Source organism: Schistocerca cancellata, chromosome 8 (genome assembly GCF_023864275.1).
Source record: "Schistocerca cancellata isolate TAMUIC-IGC-003103 chromosome 8, iqSchCanc2.1, whole genome shotgun sequence".
NCBI lineage: Eukaryota > Metazoa > Arthropoda > Insecta > Orthoptera > Acrididae > Schistocerca > Schistocerca cancellata.
In genome coordinates this window covers 208,488,573-208,509,212 of record NC_064633.1, presented here as the reverse complement: position 1 = coordinate 208,509,212, position 20,640 = coordinate 208,488,573, and the positions used below count along the sequence as shown (strand labels likewise).

The 20,640-nt window shown below is 41.9% G+C and overlaps 1 non-coding gene across 1 annotated transcript; it reads left to right on the top strand.

The window, feature by feature from the left end:
• The first annotated feature begins 1,056 nt into the window (after positions 1 to 1,056).
• Positions 1,057 to 1,132, top strand: Trnat-ugu (transfer RNA threonine (anticodon UGU)). Its single transcript has one exon. It is a non-coding gene; the product is annotated as a tRNA-Thr (tRNA).
• Positions 1,133 to 20,640: the final 19,508 nt, after the last annotated feature.

Genomic DNA, 20,640 nt, shown 5'->3' with positions numbered 1-20,640 from the left:
GTTACGCTGTTTTTATGCTTCCCAGTATCATAGGAAATGTCGAAGATATTACGAAATATTAAACGGTCAGGCAACGCAAAGACGACAAAAAACCTCTATGAAAGAAATGGAGCATGTACGAAATACTGCAGACTAAGAGGGAAAAATAGACGGTCTAGTCACGTAAATGTGATCACCGCCCGTGATTGACACCAACGGGCAATAACCACTCACAGACGACAGGTGGCAGCACTAGCAGTGGAGGGCATATAAAGCGTGTCGGGGGGTGGGGGGACGCGGAAATCACTGCGGTCTTGTCGTAATACGAAAACGGAGTGATTTATCTGACGTCCAAAAGGGCATGATCATTGGCTTTAGAGCCAAGGGTAAAAGCATTTCCGAAACGGCTAAGCTAAGTTTGTAAACTATTCGGGTGTCGCCTTGGTTAAAGTATAGCGTGCATGGCAAAATAACGCTGTCCAAAATCGACACCGAGACACGGTGGTGCACCAAGGACCATAGATGAGAGGAATTACAATTAAACCAATACCATTAGCTGCTGACAGGCGTCGATATACATCAACGGGGACAGTTGAAAAAATGTGTGCCCCGACCGCGACTCGAACCCGGGATCTCCTGCTTACATGGCGGATGCTCTATCTATCTTTTTTTTAGTTGATCTTATTTTGTTCTATATTGCTCGTTGAATTTGTTCGTGACGGACGTCCGATGATACTCGTTCAGGCTGTTCGTTGGTCCGTTCACACAGTTTTTTTTAATTACAGAGGGTAGCTAAACCCTCTGACCGAATACGCTGAGCAACCATGCCGGCTAAGAAAATGTCCGAAAGAACAGATGCCATCTTCATATCGTTGAGGCTAACCTGCTGGTGACCTTCTTCAGTGCGGATGCACACGAATTGCCTGAACTCTTACGGGATTCGGTGGATTGTCTGCCGCGAGTAATGGGTATAATGGCAGGGGCACTAAGAAAGTAGTGTGTGGACATTAAGTTGAGAATGTGGGCCTCACGGGGAGCGTGCTGTTCTAAATCCTTGCAGTCGCACTATCCTCTGTACCCTCGGTGGCTCAGATGGATAGAGTGTCTGCCATGTAAGCAGGAGGTCCCGGGTTCGAGTCCCGGTCGGGGCCCACATTTTTTCAACCGTCCCCGTTGATGTACATCGACGCCTGTGTGCAGCTAATGGTATTGATTTAATTGTAATTCCATTCTAGAGAGCTGCATGGTCACCAATAGCATCTGTCCTTTCAACATGTCCGAAAGAACAGATGCCATCTTCATATAGATGAGAGGGGTCAACGATGAGACGGCTGCGGAGATGGTTACGGACGAATTGACGAGCAAATGTTGTGCAGCTTGTAGGGAAGCAGCATAATCACGCCTTATAAAATTTACATCAGTCTTTCCATTGTGGGCCAGCCTAGTCCGCTGTAACTAGCTCTGACGTCATAAATATTGCGCAATACTTTAAAATTAAGTAAATAACCTGAAACGTTTCTAGCATGTCAGGAGTAATACAAAATCAATATGTGTTGGATATCAGTGCAATAACTTTAACCATTTTCGAAATTTTGATGTTTTTCTGTAAAAATCATTGGCGCAACAGAAAAGAGCTAGAAACTTAAAAATTTATATTTAGATTTCTTTTGCATAATAATTTAGTAGAAACAGTATTCTGGATCTCACAAATTAAAATTTTAGTTGAAATTCATGATTTTCTGGTTTTTGTCTTAGAAATTAAGGAAGCAAGATAGATTAAGTAGGCGAATAAATAAAGCTAGGATGTTTAAATTTAAGTAGAAGGGAGATCCGCTATAATCATAAAAATGTGAGAAGTTTCAACAGAATAACTATAAAACTATAGCTATAGCGTATCTCCAAAGAGCAAGTTCAGAGCTCGTCTACTGCGTGTAGTGTAATTAAATCAATTCTCTCGCCCAAAATATTTGACTTAGCCATGTCAGACTTTTATTATGATTACTTACTTGTGTGCTGGTTGCACAATTACATTGAAAGCTTCATCGGCCATCAGCAAAGGAAGCAATGATTTATTCGATAACTTAAGGTGGTGCATTACTAGCCCAGCGGCTAGTCGGGAGAGCAGATTTGATCAGGCATTCCCTTAGACGTCCGCACCGCGGCTTTATATGTAAGAACGCTGCGCGAGAAAAGAAAGGCCCCAGCTCTCTCCAGACGCTGATTAGCGTACCACCTGTGCCGGGAGTCGCGTCGCGTAGTGTCGGTATCATTGCTATAGACAGCCTCGGATGCCGTAATAAGTTACTCAGGATACGCGTAACCATGAAATCGTTTTCGAATGAAGTGTTAATTCTGGGATGACTTTAATGATCTATCTTCAGTTTGTGTATGTCGTATTTTCACGTGCCGCCGCAGGACAGACATTGTACCATTATTTAGCGTGGGGTTTGATGAACATTATCATCAAATTACGGCGAGCATTCACTTAAACATTTAATTTGAACAGTTATAGTGGCATCAGCGCATTAGATTCTAAACTGCTCTGGTAGTTGGATTGTGTGGATTCTTTTTCGTCTGTGACTTTCAGAATATTGTGAACATTTTTGAGAGAATGGTTTTTGATTATGAATCCCAGACAATCTCCTAATTCCTCAGAGCTATAAGCTGTAGCTATAAATAAATTTCTGAGATGAAGTGGGCACTAGGAATTTTAATTACAGGCTTGACGTTTTACTAATCACTTTCTGGTTGCCAATATTGTAGTTAGAGCGCCAGTGTTGAGAACAGCAAACAACAGCATAAATACAAAACATTTATTCTATTATTCCACCCGCCGCCCCACAAGCTGACCACCAAAAGTGTCTCCTCAACGACCATTGAAGCGTATGGGCCTCTGCAGTAGGCACCTGATTCTTGCACCCATACTGACTGCCGTTCATCCGCGACGAAGGCTGGAACTTGCACGACAGTACCGCAACTGGAATTCCACTGAATGCGACAGGTGGTCTTTCCAAATGAATCACGTTTTATGCTCCATCGGACAGAAAGCAAACATCCACGCCGGAGGATTTGGGGTATGTTTTCGAGACATTCCCTGGGTAATATTGTCATTCTGGGAGGTCATATGTATCAGCACAAGTCGGTATTACACTTGGGGACCATGCCCACCCCTACATGCAGTTTGCTTTTCCCCAGCACGAATGAATCTACCAGCAGGACAATGCGACGTGTCACACAGCTGGCAGTGTCTGTGCGTGGTTCGAAGAGCAGCAATGTGATTTAAATTCAATCGAGAATCTGCTGGACCACCTCGACCGGGGTGTTCTAAGCGTGGCTCCTCAACCGAGAAACCTGGAGCCCCAGCCACGGCACGGGAGTCGCCATGGCTCCACATTCCTGGTAGTACCTTTCAGAACCTTTCTGCATGTCTCGCAGCGGATCTCTCTGAAAAAGGTAGTTGTTCAGGCTTTTGACAAGTAATCACATCAATGTTACCGGACTCTGTATTAGCAACAGTAGAAGAGACAGAGGTGTCGATAATAAAGTGATACCTACTACAAACCTTTTTAGTCGATCTCCTCTCTTAACACTACAGTAATTCCCCTTCCACCATCATTTTGTAAAGCTTTTTACAAAACCGACATAGGTGGAGATCGTTTCAAAGATTTAGTCCTGATCTCAATAAAACCAAACCAGTTCAGATCCTTCCAGGTACGTCACTTTCTCTATCAACTAAACTCCAGCTCCATTCAAGATATTTAACAGGAAAACACCAGCACGACAACTTGTTACCGATCTCGAAATTTAGGTCATAATAAAATACAAAACAAGGAAGTCCCTCTAAACCTTGCTAAAATGGCTATCAACAGTTACACTTCATCCAAGTACCAGATTCTATTCCATAGGGTCATCTAAGCTGCGCCGTGGTCTTGTTTCCCACTCCCGTAAGTACTTGTCAAGAAACTGAACAGTACTGTTGTAGACGGGTCAAAAAGAATGTCAAAAAAAATGGTTCAAATGGCTCTAAGCACAATGGGACTTAACATCTGAGGTCATCAGTCCCCTAGACTTAGAACTACTTAAACCTAACTAAACTAACGACATCACTCACATCCATGCCCGAGGCAGGATTCGAACCTGCGACCGTAGCAGCAGCGCGGTTCCGGATTGAAGCGCCTAGAACCACTCGGCCACAGCGGCCGCCAAAGAATCTCAGCTGTCAAATTCTGAGTGAGGTAGAATAGTGGTTAGCACCCTGGACTCGCAATTGGGAGGACAGAGCTTCAAATCCCCTTCCGACCATCCAAGCCGCGCGGTCTCAGGCGCCTTGCCACTCTTCACGCGGCTCTCCCCGTCGGAGGTTCGAGTCCTCCATCGGGCATGGGTGTGTTTGTTGTCCTTAGCGTAAGTTAGTTTAAGTTAGATTAAGTAGTGTGTGAGCCTAGGGACCGATGACCTTAGCAGTTTGGTCCCACAGAAACACCACCACCACCATCTACATTTCCGTTTTCTGAGTTTTCCTAAATTACTTGAGGCGAATACCAAGATGGCTCCTTTGAAAAGAATGCTGCCGATGTCACTCCCCATCCTTACCCTCATCGTCCACAGGACGCTAAACCCCAGTCTTCCTACCGTTCCTTTTTCTCTGCTCTTAGAATTAGGGAAGCCCTCTATTTAAAAGAACCAGCGCTGACAACTTCTATATGGCTCTGAAAACACCAGAACCGATTTCCATCTTCACTCTTGTCCAGTCCGATCTTGTACTTTGCCTTTAATGACCTCGTGGCCAACTGTTCCAAGCCCTAGAATTCAGAAAAAAAAGGAAAAAACAAATGCGTTCTGGCGTACTGTAAGGCCTTCACACTTTCCACACTACCTTTCTGATCCTTTCTTGGTAATTCAAAATGTGACCTATCAACCGATCCTTCCTCTTAATCAGGATATGCCTTTTATTCCTTTTCCGTCCAGTTCTTATTTAGTACCACCTTATTTGTGACTCGATGTACCCATTTAATCTTTAGTATTCCTCTGTAGCATTACGAAGCTTATAGTATCTTGTAAACTAAACGGTTTATCGTTCACGTTCCACCTCCGGCTACACTCGAGACAAGTTACCTTCGAGAAGACTTCCGAACACTCAAATTTGTGCTCGGTTTAAAAAAATTCTCATTTTCAAAAACACATTTACGCCTCTTGCCAGTCCGCACTTTGTATTCTCTCCACTTCGACCATCGACATTTTGTTGCCCCATGTTAGGCTATAAATGAGGACTTCCCCCGCTTGGATGCCGTCGCTAACGTACGCCATTGCAGTGGCTCTCAATTTGGAGCCATCGATTGGTACTTGACGTCATTTTCATCGCCAGTGTTTGGTCAGCAGCACAAGGATAGGAACTGATGTAATGTTTATAATGATTAAACCTTACGCCTAATGGTCAAATTCCAAACCTTCCGTCAGTCTCTCACGCAATGAGAATATTTGACTGTTCTTGTGGATTCGTATGTAAGATGAGCACTTTAAGTTCTGCGGCTTTCTTCGTGTTATTGAGAAGGACCATTTGACAACAGGTCGGAGGAAAACAAAGGCAAACCAATACCATTAGGACCTTTCCAATTGCAGCAACGCTCACAGAGTATCGGAATGACTGACTTCGTTACATGAGGACGTATAGTTACAAAATACGCTCAAAGGAAATGTTATATATAGTAATACAATAATGACATTAGAGACATAATTTAATACTGTATATATAAACAGGAGCAAGAATCGGCAAGATACCAGAAAGGAAAGGCGAGTGAAGAACTCAAGGTCATGTCTTGCCAGAAACAAGATAAAAATTGTATACACACTTTGAAGCGTCAGGCAAAATTTATTTCCTGTTCTACAATGTTAAATTTCTGGAAATGGAAAGCTTAAAGTCCAATCGGAAAAATAAATGTACTTGCAAATGTGACTAATGTTCAAACTCTGATGGCTTTCAACATCAATACATTTCTGTGTACGAGTCACCACTGATTCCGTACATCGTACCAAAGTGTCCAATGAGATTTCTGCGCACACCGCCTGAATCTCATTCCAAAGTGTGTCCAGGTTACGTGGTTTACGTTTGTACACCTCATCTTTTACTGTGCCCCAGAAGAAGAAATCCAGCGGCGTGAGATCTGAAGAGCGTGCAGGAAACTCGATTGGTCCCCTGCGTCCTCTCCACTGGCCTGGCACATTGTGATCCAGGTATGCTCGTACGTCCCTATGATAGTGCGGCGGGGCGCCATCTTGTTGGAAATAAAACTCATTATTACCGTATATTGCACGAATGGCAGGGAATATGGAGTCAGCAAGCAATGTTAGGTACGTGTCTCCAGTAACAGTACCTTCAAAGCGGAAAGGCCCAATGAGTCCCCTTGCAGAAAAACCACACCACACATTTACACCAGGCAAATTCATAGCCTTTTCAACTGTAATGTGAGGGTTATCTTCAGCCTAGTACTCACAACTGTGCTTATTGACAGTTCCACTGAGTTTGAATTGGGCTTCATCCGACCAAATTATGCTACCCATAAATCCCGGTTCACGTCTCACCGTCTCCTGAACCCATTCACAAAATTCTAACCTTCGATCTGGATCGTCGTCACTTAGCTGTTGCACCAGCCTTGGAATGTACACACGAAACTTGCCTTTCTTCAGAATGCGTAGCACACTACTAGCACTTACATTACTCTCACGTGCGCTTGCCTTGAAGATTTTTGAGGCGAACGTTGAAACAGTTCCAAGAACGCAGTTGTAGAATCATCACTTGTAGCTGTACGAGGTCGCCCTGATCGACCTTTATGCACATCACACACTGTTCCACGAATTTCGAATTTGTCTCGTAGACGTGTAATTGTTAACCTTGAAGGTAGTTCTGTACCATACTCACTTCTCCACTGTCTTCGAACCGAAGCTACATTCTCAAACTTCCAGTACCACTTAATTATCTGCTTCCGCGCTTCGAAGCTCAAACGCACGTCCGCCATGTTGCAGTTACTTCCTCGCCACTTCTGCCACCTTTTGAAGAAACGTAACATTACTTTCTCACAGATATTTAACCTCGTATAACGGGAAATAAATTGTCTATGACAGTTCAAAGTGTGTATACATTTTTGGACGCACCCTGTATTTTAATTTGCGGTCATTGATGTACGTCAACGACCCACTGAAGTAAAAGTCGGAATTTTCTTGGGTCAAATTTAAACTCCATTAGAATGAGGCGTGAAAAGAAAACTTATTTTTTGAGCATGAATGCAGGAAGAATGGTAGATCCGAAAACATCAGCACATGATAAGAACAGTTGGAGCACGGTATCAACTTCGTCATAGTAGATACGACTTTAAAAAAAACGCTTGGATTTTTCATCCGTTTGACACAGTTCTCAATAAACAATCAGTAACCACTACGTATGCTATCAATCAATGTCACAGTAACTCCACATGAGGGCAAAACCGTCTTCGAAATGGGAGGTCACCAGAATGAGAGGACGATATTACGCGTCTCAGATGTTAGCTGTGTATACGCGCTAATTCTGTGGTGGGCTTTTACCGTCATCTGCCAGTTGGTAATCCATAAGCAACTCCTCCCAACAGAGAGCAGAAGCAACTGTTGCTCCTCTCGTCTCATCAGATGTCACTGAATTTCGAGAACAGATAAGACGGAACATAGAGGAAAACACTCTAATAAGCTGCAGCCACTTTGGTAAGCTACCGGAAAACTGAAAACCAATTACTCTGAACCCGTGACGTAAAGCACTCCGTCTTCCATCCGACCGCGGTGTCATTCTCAGCTGAGGATGTGAATAGGAGGGGCGTGTGGTCAGCACACCGCTCTCCCGGTCGTTGAAATGGTTTGACCGGAGCCGCTTCTATTCGGTCGAGTAGCTCCTCAATTGCCATCACGAGGCTGAGTGCACCCCGAAAAATGACAACAGCGCATTGCGGCCCGGGTGGTCACCCATCCAAGTGCCAGCCACGCTCGACAGTGCGTAACTTCGTTGATCTGACGGGAAACGATGTATCCACTGTGGCAAGGCCTTTGCCGAACCCATGACGTAAAAAAGTTATCTTTGCGTGGGACACTGATGATGGGCAGTGACGGGAATGATTGAAAGTTCTCACTGTGGATGGAGTAGGATCCATTTACAGAGCACTAATGTATTTTTATCGAATCTTACTTAACACACAGAGAGAGTAGATGAAATATAATTTATGAATAAAAAATTGTCTCAACAGCTGAGCCCCTAACGCACACCCGTCGGATGGCGTTTGCATCGGACGTAGGAGGTTCGATTCCTGGTGCTGATTGAAGACATTTTTGCCAATATTTTGCCGGGAAGACGACAATGGTGGTGACGCTAGCTAAGTTTCTGGTCCTCAGAGGAATGTCCCGCATTAATTTCAAACCTCTCCACAGGGTCTCATGAAGTGATAACCCAGTCAGCGAAGGCAAAAAAAAATACAATAGAGCAGTGCATGTGTTGTTCCGAAAGGACATCGCATCTTACTTCTGAACAACACAGACACTTCTCTATGGTATAATATATATCCGCCGTCACCGGGAAAGCAACTTTCAGTTAAAATGCGTCCCCTGTACTGGAATGTACATTACGGATATACGAGTGCAGTGCTTTGTTGACGTAGTGAGCTCCTCAATGAATAAGGTTCGCACTCGTTCCACGTGCTCCTGACTGGCCTTCCTGGACTCTTTTAGGGATCCGGTCTCTTCAAAACATTTCATCAACCTGTTAAAAAACAGGGGAAACATTACACAAAATCCGAGGTAGAGGATGTTTAAATTTTGTTATCACTATTTTACAACAGTTCTGTACCATGATTTCATCGAGAAACGTTCATTTTGGATGGTGCTGTTATTAGACCAAATGTGCTGTTGAATTCGCGTCCCACCACAACGATACTCCCAGAGTTTGCGTAAAATGTATTCATAATCAACAAACGCTGTTTCAATGTTAGTGCTACCGTTCTGAAATGTGAATTGAGTCAGTGATGAGTGAGCTATAGAATTTTCAGAAGTACAATACAATAATATTACAAAGGGAATCATTTACGGCACACAATTAGACCACACCAGATAGATACTTTCTAACATCTACTTTGCGCCACCCATTGCCAGCACTTCCAGAAGACACACCCGCTTCCTATCATTTAAAAAATTTCGATGGGAGATTTTTAGCAGTGCCATTTCAATTCTCATCCTGTTCAGAGGAAGATGGCACTATCATAAAGATCAAGAGCGCAGTAATTGGCTGATGCACGGTAAGTGACAGTGATGTGTTTCCGATTTGCATACCAGCAACCAAAATTCATTCGCTCATGTTGAGCACATCTGGTACAACATTGCACACACCATGCACTTCACATAGTTTGAAGGATTCAATTTCTTGGTACGTCTTGAAAGTTGTCTGCTCATTTGGCACTTCTATTTCTTCCGAAATGGTTCAAATGGCTCTGAGCACTATGGGACTCAACATCTTAGGTCATCAGTCCCCTAGAACTTAGAACTACTTAAACCTAACTAACCTAAGGACATCACACACATCCACGCCCGAGGCAGGATTCGAACCTGCGACCGTAGCAGTCCCGCGGTTCCGGACTGCAGCGCCTAGAACCGCACGGCCACCGCGGCCGGCTATTTCTTCCCATCATACTTTTTTTCGACATCGCGATTACTATCTTTGCTCTGTTTAATGGGAGTCTGCTAAAATCAGTTTAGATTTATCGATATGGGTACTGCAGCAACCTCTTCGCTAGGTACACCTTTGGCCGATCATTTAGTTTTGCGACAAATAGTGTCCGTTCGCGGGTGTCTAATCATGTGGCTCAGCTCGTTTGAAAGATATTTCGTCATTCTAGTCCCGACTTTGTCTAGTCTGTCCTGTGTTCTGATGTTAAGGAGAAGACCGCCTTTTTCTATTTCATGCGGTTGTGCAGATCCTACAACGAACAAAGAATTAGGTGACACTATTTCATTTACCGCAGTGAAATTTATTACGATAGACGTTGTTCGAATAGCGTTGCTTAACTGCGATTACTCTGCGAGTAGACGTGGGGTCATGTTCTTAGGCACAGTAAAATGGATGCTCATAGTTCGCAATTATTTAGCTGAATAGAAGCTTCTTATAGCCTTGTAAAATATTTTCGCTCTTCGTCGTGTTCCAAATTCAAAATTGCTACCCTCGCTTGAATTAAAAAATAATGTTTCTGCTTCCTAAAGGGTTACGAGATGCGGATATGATGTTTCGTTTGTTCATAGAGAAAAAGAATCTCGTATTTTTAGGTTTGAATGTCTAAGCTGGTATGTAAATTTTCGTACTTGTGTGCTGACTTAATACAGGCCTTTATCGAACTACTTCTTTCGGATTTATTTCAAAATACGTTGTCATTCTTTGTTATTCAATACTTAGGATATGTTCCACATTGCATGGCAGCTACCTTGTTTTTTACGTAAGCTGACTACACGACTCACATGTACTCTGATGGACAGGCAATCTCCTGTTGAGCTGCCAATATGAAATATAAGTCATAAACAGTTCTTCTCTGCACGCTATTAGGCTTCAGGAGCTGACAAGTAGGTTGGATGGTACTGCTTTGCTGATTACGAATTGTAAGAGGAAGTTTGGGGGATAAAATTAGACATGTATTCGTATTCGAGAAACTACATTGCATTTATTTGTCAAATTACTGGTTGGAAAAAGAATTAGACGACTCGGAAGTAGATTTAAATTACAAGTTAAAAATTAAGCTGGATGTGATAACAACTGCACGTAGCAAACATAAAGAAAGAGTTGTTTTCTGTGTGTAAATGCATTCTGATTCTGTCAAAAAATCCTTCTGTTTACCATGATCTACATGAGTCTTTTGGATGTTGAGGCTTCAAATAAAATTTAAGTAGGTAGTTGGAACGCCCGTTTGCAGAGTCAAGTGCAACTGTTTCACTCGTCTGTGCGAAATATGATGTTACAGTGATAATATCATTTTTCCTGTCTGAGGAGGACAATGTGTGTGCCAGTGAGACGTAAAGGTGCACCAGAAAGGTTTATTTGATCATGGCTCTGGAAAACTATTAATCGTCATTCCCCTATATTCTCATCATTAAAACTTCCGTACTGCAGATGCTACATGCCTAGAGTGTACTAAATGAACCCTACACATACACAGTGTAATTATTATGTAGCATGAGTGCACTGAAAATTTTATAGCTATGTAGGCTGTGTCAGTTCTCCTGACTATGAAATTAATACTCCTGTGATTTTTTCCACTATTTTTGTAATTCCCTGCTGGGGAACAACATTTTGAGACAGGCGAAATCCATGGTAATTAATTTTGGGTAATAAATTGTAGTAGAGTAGTTGGGTAATAACCAGTAGGACAACCCGTCAACTCACTTTTTTTCCGGATTCCACCTGGTGTTGGTGTGTGATCTCTGCTGCTGCTGGCACTCCATGACGACCATTTCGCTATGGTGTACAGAGCATCTATGGAGAGACATTGTAATGTAAGACCAGTGGAGTGGTGGAGGTAAAAATTTTTTGGACTGGTTGGGGAAAATTCTTACATTTCATAATAAATAATGAAGAAATTTAAGAAAGCAACTATGTTTGCAACCCTAAATGTAAACTCTCTAATTAAAGCAGGAAAATTGAAATCATTGATTGAAAAGCTGAACCAGAAAGAAATTTTAATATGTGCATTGCAAGAAACAAGGTTTTTAGATGAAACTGCTTTAGATTTTGAAAACTATCGTTTATTTAAAGGAAAACCAGGTAAAATCTTAATGAAACAAATGCCATACCTGGGAACAGCATTTCTGGTACATCACTCAATTTTAGATTCAGTTACTAACTTCTACTCGAGTTCTGAGAGACTATCCATTCTTGAGATTAAATGTAAAAACAAAGGATACTCTATAATCAACTGCCATGCACCCATAAACCAGGACAACAAAAATAACCCGGAGAAAGTTGAAGAATTTTGGGAGATACTTGAAATGGAACTGGATAGATGCTCAAAGAAGAACATAAAAATGTTAGTAGGCGATTTTAACGCACAAATAGGAAGGGAGAAAAAATGCCATGGAACAGTAGGCCTCTTCCCAGGTCACAAAAGAACTTCAAAAAATGGAGAAAGGCTTATAGAGGTATGTAGGCATTTCAACTTGAAAATAATGACAACACATTTCAAAAAGCTGAGCCGAAAAACTAAAACATGGAGATCACCAAATCCACTTCTCGGAGAATTCCAAATTGACCATGTGGCTATCTCACTTCATTGTCAAGAAGAAATTCAAAACACTAAAGTGCTGAAAAGCCTTGATGTTGATTCAGACCACTATTTGACTACGATTAAATTCAGACCACTCCCATTTCGAAAAGAGAACAAAACCTTTTACAAAATTCCAAAATATAACACAGAAACTTTAAAAAATGAAGAAATTAAACAAAGGTTTCAAAGAGCATTGCACAAAGATAGCGATGGCATATCCACAATAAATAAGGAAGCGGGATGGGAGGAGATCAAAAACGAAATAGTTGAAATAGCAAAAGAAAATTGTCTCGTGAAAAGAGTAAGAAGACATCCATGGTGGGACAATGAATGTGATGAGAACCTGGAGAAGAGACAGAAATTGTGGCAGAAATGGAACTCCACAAAAGATCCTCAAGATCTTGACAATTTTAAAATCCAGAGAAGAGAAACAGCTAAGCTTTTCCGTAATAAAAAAAGAAGACAATTTCAGGATAACCTAGAACAGATTGAGGAAGACTTTAAAAGAAATAATTCTAGAGATTTCTACAAAACTTTTAGAAAACAGCTAACCAAATACCAATCCCCAAATTTATGTTTTAAAGATGAAGAGAACAAGCTAGGTTTGACAAACAAGACTAATTGTGAAATACTAGCAAAATATTTCGAGAATCTACTAAATTGTGAACCACCCAAAGATAAAATGAGTTTTGAAAACCACCGAAATACTAATACCGAGTCAAAACCTCCAGTCGCTGAAGAAATAAAACACATAATACACAGTCTAAAAAACAATAAAGCCCCAGGTGAAGACTCCATAGTACCAGAAATCCTAAAAATAATGGATACCAACCTCCCACAAGTTTTGGAACATATGTTTAAGAAGATCTGGGACGAAGAAAGAATTCCTGAAGACTGGCAGTGTGCCCTGATACACCCACTACACAAAAAGGGGGATAAGATGAATGTTAATAATTATAGAGGGATCTCGCTACTACCAGTAGGATACAAAATTTTGTCAAGGAAATTACTTCAAATCGTGGAGCCAGTTCTGGATAAAAAAATAGGTGAATATCAAGCAGGTTTTAGACAAGGTAGATCCTGTGTTGAACAAATATTTAACCTGAAAACACTAATTCGTTACAGAATCTCAAGAGGCCAGAGATTTGCAATAGTATTTGTAGATTTCAAAAAAGCATACGACTCGGTAGATAGAGAAACATTACTGAAAGTATTGGAAGAATTTGGGGTCGATAAGAAAACAATTCAAATTATCAAACAGACGCTAACAAACAGTAAGGCCAAAGTTAAACTTATGGGTGAAATTTCAAGGAAGTTCGAAATTAAAACAGGTGTTAGACAAGGTGATGGTTTATCCCCAATCCTCTTCAACTGCGTACTGGAAAAGATATTGAGAATATGGAAAGAAGAACTCAAAGGCACCAAGAATGACATCAGAATTGGAACAAAAAAAGAAAAAATAGAAGTGGACTGTTTAGCTTTTGCAGACGATCTGGCAATAATTACAGAAAACGAAGAAATAGCTCAGAACTACTTGGAGAAACTACAAGAGGTTTCGGCCAGAGCTGGACTGCAGATTTCATTTGAAAAAACCGTGTATATGTCTAATCATAGAAATAACAAGAAAAATCTTATTACTAAATACGGCAATATTAAGAGAGTAGAAAAATTTAAGTATTTAGGTGAAATAATTCAAGTGAATGGTTTAGACAAGAGTGCAAACCAGGCGAGAGCAAGGAAAACGGAATTTGCTTTTCAAAAAACCAAAGACATATATAACAAAAAAAACATTTCGATTCAAGCTAAATTAAGACATTATAAAACTGTCATTAGACCAGAATGCCTGTATGCATCGGAGTGCCTAACTCTTAACAAAAAGGGGGAAATAGAAAACATGGAAAAGAAAGAAAGGAAAATTTTGAGAAAAATATTAGGACCGAGAAAGATTGGGGAAGAGTACAAGCTAAGGAGTAATAAGGAAATATACAAAACTATTGAGAAAGTGAGTGAGGCAATGCGTAAACGCAGACTAACGTTTTATGGTCACCTGTCGAGGATGGATGGAAACGGACTAACAAGAAAAGTGTTTGAACATAGTAACAGGAACGAAAAAACCAACAATAAATGGATACAGATGGTGAAAAAGGATTTGGCCTATTTTAATGTCACCCGTGAGTCAATCAGGGACAGGGAAAAGTTTAGACAAATAGTGAACGAAATTAAGTGTTTTCCAGAAGAAACGAAACTAAAGAATAATAACAGGAAATGGTCGGAAGAGCGGAGGAGGAACCACTCGAAAATGATGAGGAAATATTGAGAAGAGAGAAAAAAAGATCAAAAAGCCGGGCAAGTGAATTGTTGAACGTGGTCCAAAGATGGCCGAAATCGAAAGAAGAAGAAGAATGAAGATAAAACTGACAGGTCACCAATTACACTGGATATTTGAGTACTACATTATAACAGTAACATGACAGATCATTAATAAAAGTTGTAAGAGGTACGAGCAGATGTAATTTTATGTAAGAGGTCCGAGCAGATGTAATTTCGATGTATTGCTCATGCGCTGCCTGCGATATGCAAGGTATAAGAGAATCGCTGACCAGAGAGCAGTGTTGACTGCAGTAGGTACTGTGTAGCTGTAGCAGTAAGTTGTTGCTAGTCTGCGCTAGTCTGGTGGCTAGTATGCGCTAGTCTGCGCTTGTCTGGAGTCTGCTCTGGTCTGGTCTGGTCTAGTGTATCGTGTTGGCTGGCCCGGTCGCGGTGCAGCGATGCGGGAGCCTGAGTATTATTGTATAAGGTAAAAAGCAGCCTCGCGCATATCTAGTAATGTTATGTGAACTCCCATGTAAATCTTTTTAAAAAAATGTCCTGATAATAATCTTTGTGATATAAAGTAATTTTTAACAAGCATACATTTCAATTTAAAGAATCTACTAATTTCTCCAATCCATGATCAATCCTATTGTTGCAAAAGAAAAATCAGTTGCTTCCTTTCATAAATGACAAATCTATCGGCCAGCATTGCACAGAGCTGTGACGGAAAAATTTTATTAAGAGCAGATATATTCGCCGTTTTTATTGGGGTAAGAATTTTTGTTTTTTTTATTCAGAATGATCTTACAGGGCCATGACCCAGCACTGCTGTCGTCCAAAATTTACCAGGTTACTGAATTTATTTTTTATTACGAGGTTTAGGAATTTTTCTGTTTCAAGCTTACATTAGATGAGAAAAGAATTTTGTGGGTACATTAAATGTGAATGCATTTCTGTACGGAGATTATAAATGGGAATCAGTTTTGCTCTGAGGTTACACTAAAATTAGGATCATATTCATTATTATTATTATATTTTGTGGGTAGGTTACAAAGTGGTAGGAGATAATATAGAAAGGCTAGGCCAAGTGGGTGACTTGTAGGGAATAACGGACACCTCATCTCAGAGAGAGGAGTAGGAAGGGGAGAGGGTGGATGGGAGGAGAGGGTATTTGACATTGGAGGTAAGTCATACAACTGCCTCAGAATGGAGGACACTGACCCTCCAGGACACTGACCTTTTACCTTGCTGATAAGGAGAACAATGGGCCCGATTATGCGTGGCATCGAATATTTGTACATACATGCATGTTAACAGATTTCGAGTTGGCTGTTCCCATTATTAATTAGTTCAGTCAACGAACGAAAACTAGCGGGAAAAACTGTGGAGTCTCAAATTTTTGCAAAGTGATAGGGGGAGGTTCCTTATCAACATACTAAAATACCTGACCGATGGTATCTGAGTGTTGGAGTGGGGGTGGGCTTAAAGATTACATTTTTATGTTTTCTCGAATAACTCGAAAACCGCGGATTCCAGCGAAAATGTTCCCCAGCATAAAATTTAACTACATCAAATTCCCTACAAGAAAAGTCCTATTGGCTTTTTTTTTCTAGGGTTGCTGGTTTCCGCATTCAAGGCATGGAAAAATCGCAGACTGCTAAAAATCTTGTTCTAACGGTATAAAACTAAAATTTATTTTTAAATGAACTGAGTTCAAAACAAATATTAAATGCTTGGAGAAATGTATGAACACACTGTGCTATAGTCTTCACAGTGGAGAATTATCTATTGTGACAACTTCACGTTGCATTCACGCTGTTTCACCAACAAAATGTACGGGACTGGAGACTTGGAAACTTAAGAAAATTAATGCTTAGGGCTGTAATACAGGCTTAACCAAGCAGAAAACAGATTTTGCCTGAGCAATGGTGCGGTACACTTACTGCTCTTACATACCGGGTGTTCAAAAAGTCAGTATAAATTTGAAAACTGAATAAATCACGGAATAATGTAGATAGAGAGGTACAAATTGACACACATGCTTGGAATGATTGGGCTTTTATGAGAACAAAAAAAAAATACAAACGTTCAAAAAATGTCCGACAGATGGCCCTTCATCTTATCAGAATAGCAGTAATTAGCATAACAAAGTAAGACAAAGCAAAGATGATGTTCTCTACATGAAATGCTCAATATGTCCAGCATCATTCGTCAACAATAGCTGTGGTCGAGGAATAATGTTGTGAACAGCACTGTAAAGCATGTCCGGAGTTATGGTGAGGCATTGGCGTCGGATGTTGTCTTTCAGCATCCCTAGAGATGTCGGTCGATCACAATACACTTGCGACTTCAGGTAACCCCAAAGCCAATAATCGCACGGACTGAGGTCTGGGGACCTGGGAGGCCAAGCATGACGAAAGTGGCGGCTAGCACACGATCATCGCCAAACGACGCGCGCAAGAGATCTTTCACGCGTCTAGCAATACCTTTTCTTTTTTTTTTTGTTCTAATAAAACCCCATGTCATTCCAAGCATGTGTGCCAATTTTTACCTCCCTATCTACATTATTCCGTGGTTTATTAAGTTTTCAAACTTATACTGACTTTTTGATCACCCGTTACATAAAAGATAATGTTATGCATCTGGTGGAAGAACGATGGTGTGGTGTATTACAGATTGCGTCCCCCATCACTGCTGACATTTCTTGTCAACAACTGAGACGTCTTTCACACGGAATCCAAGAACAGCTACCAGGAAGCCTATGTGAAGTGATACTACTCCACGATAACGCTCTCCTACATTCTGCTAGACTGACAAAAAGCACCATACAGCAGCTGGGTTGCGAAGTCATTCCGCAGCCACCTTGTTCTCCTGACATTGTGCCTCAGATTTTCACGTTTCCCGCTCTCTGTCGAGGAAACTTACGGAACTTGAGCTCCGAACATGGCTCGACGAGTGCCTCGTCGCAAAACCAAGTGAGTTCTACGTTCGCGGAATCGAAAAGTTTACCCCAGCGTCGGCAGACTGTAGTAAATAGTGAAGGAGAATACACGAGGGGCGTTTGAAAAGTCCGTGCAAAAATGAAAACTACTTACATGTTTGGGGTAAACCTTTTTTATTTTTCGACATAGTCTCCTTTTAGACTTATACACTTCGGCCAACGCTGTTCTAATTTGTTGATCCCTTCCGAATAATAGAAATTGTCCAAATCTGCAAAATAGCTATTAATTGCTGGAATCACCTCCTCGTTTGAATAAAATCTTCGTCCCGCCAGCCATTTCTTCAAATTGGGAAACAAATAGTAGTCTAAAGGAGCCAAGTCTGAAGAATAGGGGGGGATGTGAAACGAGTTCTATTTCCATTAATTTCCCGACCACAACAGCTGAGGTGTGTGCTGGTACATTGTCGTGATGGAAAAGAACTGTTTTGTGGTCCAGATGCCGGGGTTTTCTTGCAGCCCGGTTTTCAAACAGTCCAATAACGATGAATAATATGCACCTGTAATGGTTTTACCCTTTTCGAGATAGCCGATGAGGATTATCCCTTGCGAATCCCAAAAGACAGTCGCCATTACCTTTCCGGCCGAAGGAACGGTCTTCGCCATTTTTGGTGCAAATTCTCCCTTGGTAACCCATTGTTTAGATTGTTGTTTGGTCTCAGGAATATAGCAATGTACCCATGTTTCATCCACAGTGACGAAACGACGCTTAAAGTCCTGCGGATTCTTCCTGAACAGCTGCAAACCATCCTTGCAACACTTCACAAGATTCAGTTTTTCGTCAAGCGTGAGCATTCGCAGAACCCATCTTGCTGATAGCTTTCTCATGTCCAAATGTGTATGCAAAATATTATGTACCCGTTCATTCGAGATGCCTACAGCACTAGCAATCTGACGCACCTTAACTCTTCTGTCATCCATCACCATATCACGGATTTTATCAATGATTTCAGGAGTCGTAACCCCCACAGGGCGTCTAGAACGTTCAGCATCGCTTGTGCCCATATGGCCACTCCAAAAATTTTGAACCCACTTATAAACTGTTCTAATCGAAGTTTCAGAGTCACCGTAATGTTTATCAAGCTTCTCTTTAGTCTCCTGAGGCGTCTTGCCTTTCATAAAGTAATGTTTAATCACCACACGAAATTCTTCTTCGTACATTTTTTGACAATCACTCGATTTTCTTGATTCACACGAATGCCAAACACAATGAAATAGACCAATATGGCTGAAACTTGGTGTGCGCTATTTCCAAAGATGTTACTAAGTAAACATGATCTCGATACACGCCGGTGGTGCCATCTCTCGGACTTTGCGCGGACTTTTCAAACGCCCCTCGTATTATTGATGACTGATGTGTCTGCTATGAGTACTGTTGTGCTTAAAATTGTTAAGGCTTTTGTTGCTACTTCTTGACAAACTGCCTATTGGCTTCTGTCTCGCGTTCTTCGGCCGACGTTCATCGAATGATTTTACTGACGTTTCGCCAGCAGGAGTGGCTGGCATTGTCAAAGCCTCACCCTCCATTGCTGGTGGTCAACTGGAGCCGAGCTCGCGGCCGCAGTCAAACCACCACTCGAGCCAGAAAAGAGGCACGATTAATACCCTCGTAATGCGAGCAGGACGAATATGTGAGCCGCAGCACCTCAGACGCGAAATGCAACACCTGGAAAGTGTTCTGAGGAGCAATGGGTACTCCACAAATTATATTAGAAGTGTAACAGTGCCAAACACTCGGCGAAGTAAGGAAACAGAAAAAGAAATGTCGGGAACTGCCTTTCTGCCATACATTCCCAGAGTGACGGGCAGAATCGTGCATATATTGCGCAAACATGGCGTAAAGATGATTTTCAAACCGACAAGGAAGACAAAGAGTGTCTTAGATAGGCAAAGGAAAAAAGGGACCCACTTGCAATGTCGGGAATGTACGGCATACCATGCACATGCGGAAAAGTATATGTCAGAATGACTGGACAATCGATCGAGATCAGGATCAAAGAGCATCAGCGACATTGTAGGTTGGGGCAGGTGGAGAAATCGGCCGTGGCAGAGCGAGCACTGAATGAGACCGACCATGAAATAAAATTCGCCGACACGCAAGTTCAGGCTGTAGAGAGGCACTGTCACACGCGCTTGTTCAGAGAAGCTATAGAAATACAATAACACGGGGACAGTTTGAACAAGAAAGAGGAAAGCCTTAAGGTAAACGGATCCTGGCTTCCCGTACTGCAGCGAACGACCGTCGCAGATAGCAGAAGGAGAACCGCACCGGAAATGACGTGGAGAAGCCCTCGGACGTTGGGGCGCCAGGTACATATACAAGGTGTTACAAAAAGGTACGGCCAAACTTTCAGGAAACCTTCCTCACACACAAATAAAGGAAAGATGTTATGTGGACATGTGTCCGGAAACGCTTAATTTCCATGTTAGAGCTCATTTTAGTTTCGTCAGTATGTGCTGTACTTCCTCGATTCACCGCCAGTTGACCCAATTGAAGGAAGGTAATGTTGACTTCGGTGCTCGTGTTGACATGCGACTCATTTCTCTACAGTACTAGCATCGAGCACATCAGTACGTAGCATCAACAGGTTAGTGTTCATCACGAACTCGGTTTTCCAGTCAGTGCAATGTTTACAAATGCGGAGTTGGCAGATGCCCATTTGATGTATGGATTAGCACGGGGCAATAGCCGTGGCGCGGTACGTTTGTATCGAGACAGATTTCCACAACGAAGTGTCCCGACAGGAAGACGTTCGAAGCAATTGATCGGCGTCTTAGGGAGCACGGAACATTCCAGCCTATGACTCGCGACTGGGGAAGACCTAGAACGACGAGGACACCTGCAATGGACGAGGCAATTCTTCGTGCAGTTGACGATAACCCTAATGTCAGCGTCAGAGAAGTTGCTGCTGTACAAGGTAACGTTGACCACGTCACTGTATGGAGAGTGCTACGGGAGAACCAGTTGTTTCCGTACCATGTACAGCGTGTGCAGGCACTATCAGCAGCTGATTGGCCTCCACGGGTACACTTCTGCGAATG